This window comes from Trachymyrmex septentrionalis, unplaced genomic scaffold, assembly GCF_001594115.1.
Source record: "Trachymyrmex septentrionalis isolate Tsep2-gDNA-1 unplaced genomic scaffold, Tsep1.0 scaffold1, whole genome shotgun sequence".
Classification (NCBI taxonomy): domain Eukaryota; kingdom Metazoa; phylum Arthropoda; class Insecta; order Hymenoptera; family Formicidae; genus Trachymyrmex; species Trachymyrmex septentrionalis.
The window spans coordinates 646,219-652,218 of NW_017304123.1; the positions used below are offsets into that span (position 1 = coordinate 646,219).

The 6,000-nt window shown below is 34.3% G+C and overlaps 1 protein-coding gene across 1 annotated transcript in view; it reads right to left on the reverse strand.

Moving 5' to 3' along the window:
• LOC108751510 (hormone receptor 4) overlaps window positions 1–6,000 on the reverse strand; it is a 359,461-nt gene that overhangs the window by 326,584 nt on the left and 26,877 nt on the right. The window lies entirely within an intron of this gene.

The following is a 6,000-nucleotide window of genomic DNA, read 5'->3' on the forward strand; positions in this document are numbered from 1 at the left end:
TTTTCTTGCAAATTTTGGAAGCGCATAAATAGCGGTAAATATTTGATTAAGTAGGAGGGGGGGGGGGGGGGGGGGGGCAGCTAGGCAGGTGTCAAAAAATTGTATATTTCTGCATAGATATAATTAAATAATTAAGTTTAAATATGGGGTAATATCTCATATATTTTAAAACAATCACATTATTATAGAAATCAAAGAAGCAATAGTAATCCCAATTGCTTAAGTTAAGTAATAGTTAGTCATTTTTAACTTCCATATGTGTGTCAAAATGTAAAGCAATCCATTTCTGTGCTTAGTTTCAAAGTAAACATCGTCCATATTGATATATAATACATTTGGTAAATAATAAATTTGAGTCAAATTTAATATATTTTTTTGAGTAAAATTGTTAACTCCATCGTTTTAGTCAAATTATAGTATAAATTACGATATATTGAGTAGAAGCAGTGGCGACTTGTAGAAATAATTAAACATAACTCAAATTAAGTAATAACTTGACATTATGAATTTAACAGTGCAGTACTATGAAGTATAATACTTTGATATCGAGCGAGGATTCAAAGCAAAGCTGGTTATCGCGGTCGTTGACGAATCTTCTTTTATTCTTCCAGTCCCTTTTATCAACCAGTCAGTTGGTCGCAACGGCTCATTGTCAATTCTCGTACTTGCTACTCAGCAGGAAGGAAAGAATGGTCGAGATTAAATTCCTCTCTCTTTGCAAGGTTTAGGTTAATACGCCACAAATCACCCACGACATTGTCGATTTGATATATTACATTGAATAACTGTACAGTAAAGTCATTCCAACGGCCAAGGATAACATGTCAATTTTTCTATGTATGAAATTTATAGTTATGCGCATCGTAGATATTCTTTACAAATTATCATACATTCATTTCTTTTCATTCTTATGTCAATATATTTATAACGGCGGATTGTAAAAATTGACTATAGAGCCTGATACCAGAATACTGTGCGGATAAAAACGTCCAAGACACATTTTCGCGGAGGCAACGTCTCAATTATCCCGTTTCAAACGAAAGCGTCATCGTATCGGCCTGCGTAGGGGAGGGTGCGTGTCTTTTAAGAGAAAAGTCTGGATCCTCCCGTCTCTCTTCGATAAACATCCATCTGAGAGAAAAAGAACGAGAGCGAAAGAGAGAGCTGTCCGTGACAAACCGACAGGAGGAACGGTGGCAACGCGCGTTCGGTTCCTTTTTTAACCGCGGCAGCTTTTTCTTGCCGGATTCATTCGGCTTTTAATAACTCCCACGCACAAACGACGGCCACATCCGTAGACGCCACGGTTAGTACGTGACGCTGTGTGTAACCACTGCTAGCACCAGTCAATGACCCTGGAAGCTTTAATGCCGAACGTGCGATCGTGGCCGGTTACCGTGCGCTCATATGCCGCGGATTCGCTCTCCTTCCCGCGTGATTCCGCGCAAAGATTCTCGCCATATCGCCACGGCGATACGACTGCGATGCATTCGAAGAACGTGTCTTCCAGAGACAAAAAAAAAAAAGGATCAGAAGTGATATTCTATGCGGCTCTATCATCTTATAAACTTAGACAGACGGATCTGTTATATACGCTATTTGATTAAGCATTAATACAATTTTTATTAAATATTAATAAAATGATTTATAACTTATAGTAAGAATTATAGTAAGAAATTTTCACATAGAAAATAAATGTTACTCTGATTAATCTGAAAACTGATAAACTCAACTATTCATGATATTTTCGCGGTTATTGATAACATATTTGATACATGTTTAGTGGTATAAAACAATATTCAGAGATTAGTGAACTGTAACAAAAAAGAGGAAGATTTAACACAATTTTGATAAAGTGTAATTAATTGTATTTAAGTATATTGCTAAGAGAAGACAAATTACAGTAATCATATAAATTATAGCATTTATTTATTACAATATTTGATGTTTGTAAAGTGGGATAGGTATGTATAAAAGTCTTATAGAATTAATCAAGGTTGATGAATGTTTAATCTCGGAGCACTTCATACATTTTTCCATTCAAATAAATATTACAATCAATATAATTTTTTTCATAATATCCCTTCGCAATAATTTAAAGTACATATAAGTACGTCTTAAAACATAACCAAAAATTTTACGTACGGATTATTACATCTGAATATCTGTGTAAAATTTGAGCACAATCTTATTGGTTTAAACGTTATTCAATTTCTTTTATTAGTCTTGATTCTTTTTTTTAAATCGCGTTTTGTAATACTTATTTGCAAATTTGACGAGAAAGTAACATTAAGAAATAAATCAAGTTTTAAACATATATTGATCACAAACAATAATAAATAGTGCAAAAGATTATTCGGATCCATTTATTCATTTAAAAGTTGTTAACTTAAAATGCAGAATATGATCATTTTGCTACATAAAATCACTACAAGCTAAATCATTTGTATGTTTTTTTTAAGTTGGTTTTAGACTTATTCATGGACTAATATCATCATAATTTTTTGAATGATATTGGCTGATTGTTTGACTAATACTTTTAGCTCATATTGTATAGCCAAAATATTTTTAAAGTTTTTCCTCAGAGTTTTTCGAATTTTTCTTCCGAAAGACAATATAATATAAAAGTCTCTTTAAAAAGTATAAAATATTTAGTAAATAAAATTAATTATATTTACAAATACAAATATGTATATACGAGAAAACAATTCTATCTTCTAACGATTACCTATATACTTAGACATCTCGTCAAAATATGATTTGAAAGTCCAAAGAATTGACCAAGGAATTGACAATGAGAATCAGGGAGGAAAGGGTCACCGGACGCTCCACGAGAATCCAAGGAACCTACACCCGGGAGAGGCTCGTGGAAGCCCCGAAAGTCCTCTTATTGTGTCCTAACACGCCGGAACCCATTCCATGGGGTAACTCACGCGAACGTCCCCATGGAAATTTCCGTTTTCCTCGATCGGGCCGTCTTTATCGTTCTTTTCGCGGTGCGCCCCCTACCCGTAAATTCTCCAACATCCCATTCACTCGGCGCGTCCATCGAGTTTCTCTTTTTCGTTCTCGCTCTCTAGTCCCCAAGACTCGCGTTTCTTCGCCCGCCGTCTCTCTTTCTCTCTATCTAGACGGTCCACCCACGCGTGCTGGAACGTCGAAGCGTTCGTTCGCCGCTCGAAACACGCGCGTAAATATACCCGCGTCGACCGTGGTTGCATTTCGATGTATTTTTACGCCCGAGTCATCGCTCCCACGGTGTATTTTTATCCGACGCGAGTGATATGTAACGAGCCTCCCTCCGATCGAGCGGAAAGGAGAGGAAGCAGAGGGCTAGATACTGTACTGCCATCAGCGCGGTGCGATGCGAGGAAAAAAGATCAGTCGATTGAAGGTGCAGCAGCAATATGACGCGATATTCGTGAAGCAAAGCATTCTTAGGCGAAGCAGCTTCCTATAGGCGCGACCTCTCAGCGTAGCGGAAAAGCACCGTGGAAATAGTGAATTGCAAGGAGCGCATTACGATTAAATTCCAATAAAATCTGTCAGATCGTGTATTAATATAATATTGGATGAGACAGACAGAGAGAGAGAGAGAGAGAGAGAGAGAGAGAGAGAGAGAGAAATTTATACTTTATTTGATTAGCGATTGTTTTTATATAGTAGCTTATTTAATCACACATACACATGTATATATTTATACACACACACACTGTACACGTATACATATATATATATATATACAGGATGTTTCTTAAATAGCGGACACTAATCATGTAACGCTATATTCCTGATTAAAAATTGAGTCGAAAAGTCCTCTACTATTTTGCAGTTTTCGCAATGATTGATGAAACGTTAATTTCTAAAGATTACCGAATCACATAATTCTATTCCTGATAAGAAATTAAATCGAAAAATCCTCTACCATTTTGCAATTTTCGTGATAGTTAATGGTTGGGCGGCTGGATACGCGCCTATTAGTGTCCGTTATTTAAGAAACACCCTGTATATATACAAATATACAAGATTGGCAACCTTATAAAAGTAAAACTCGTTACCGACGTCTTATAAGTTAGCGGAACAAAGTGATAAAATCAATTCTATAATCAATATTTTTATTTGTTGCTCATCTGTTGCTAAAAAGTCGCCAAAGAAAAAAATTTGTCTCTCTGTCGGTTTTTGTAAATGATGTTCCACTAAAGGAAGATTAAGTTAGCGTGATAATATAACAATCACGTAAAAATGTCTACGTAAAAATAACGTAGGAATTTGTTGCTTGCAAAATAAATGTAAGTAACAGCGAAAAATATCATTATTAACCTGGATCTTCTATCGTAAGTCAAGTAATTATTAATAACGTTACTCACAAAGAAATGTAACAACGTTACTCATTATCGAAAGAAAATAACGCATTACTTCCTAACATCCTGCGTATATATTTATATATACACGATAGTCAACTTATAGATCAAAGTAATATTAATTTTTTTCTTAACAGTCTTAACAATCAAGATGGTAAAAATTAACCCGCGTATGTATATAATCTTTTTTCATACGCATTATTATTTCATCATTCGAATCTTGAAAAAAGAAGAAAAAGAGAGAATTTCATAGAAATAAAGTTTATTACCCTCTACTGACGACTCTGTTGAGTCAACACTCGTACATTGTGTATAGTATATAGATAAAGAGATTGGGAATACGGCGGTTATGTAAGCAGAAAAAACGCGCATTTCTTTCTCATTCACTTCGCAGGAAATCCTTCGCGTGTACGATACATTTCCTTCGAGGATACATAACGATCCTTTTCGCTGGTACACGTCCGTGACGGCGGTTACACAGTTGGAAAACCTAATCGCACGCGTGATTCGCTCAACTTTCCTTTTATATAACTTTAAATATAACACGTTGACCGATTACTGATTATATAATCACGTACGCGAACATTTTTCATTTCTTCCTATTCTTTCGATAGATCAATTATTTAATATTTAACGCCTGTTTCCCTGATACAGATAAATTGGCATAAAAATCAAATTACTTGAATATTTTCAGTACTTATTAATTAAATGTCTAGATTAACAATTAATAAAATCTGTTGCAGATACAATTTCTATTAGCTGTTTAATACGTTTATTTATAATGAAAGATTTAGTGAGATCTATTAAAATGTGTGATTAATAAAGTTACAAAACGGTAAAACTCGAAATGTTTGCCGCAATAAAACGACGATTGTATCGAAGAATCATGACGTTTATCAGTACATGCGAGATAACTCTTTCCGAGAGAAAGTGGCTCGGTGTCGATGACCTGAGATGTTACATAAAATCATGAAATTGTTGAAGTGCAACGACAATTAGTAAGTGGCATTTAATGCATAGAGATAACGTGTCGAAACGTGTTGGAACATCGTGTTGCCAACATGGAACTGCAGTTATGTATATCCGATTATAATAGAAATGTGTGACTATCACGATAAGAATTTTATGATCGTATTTACTCTCGTGAATGATAAAAACAGAATTAGAAACAGAATACGTTCTCCTTCCATGCGCGACAGAAAAATAGTAATAATTTTATATTTTTAATAAATTAATAATTGAATGTTTCACATTTATAGGTTGGGAAATAATGGTATGAGATGTAACATAAAATACAAGATTTGAAACAGAACTATTTCAATTAGATCAGTCCATCATTTTTTTTCTCATAGACAAGTATAATTTCTCATAATTAATTTGCGTGAGAGAGAGAGAGAGAGAGAGAAAGATCAAAGGATTATTCTAACAATATTGATTGTTAGATTTATATTATAAATACCTATATTCTAAGATGCCTATACACTAATATTACCTATTAAATTGCTTGTCAATTTAATTTGAGATATTATTGTACTACTCTAGTTCTGTTAGAATTGCGTTCCAAGACTGAAAATTGAATTCGATGCGTAGAAAAGAAAGAAGCTTTGAGAATTGGATATACATAGATATATATATATAT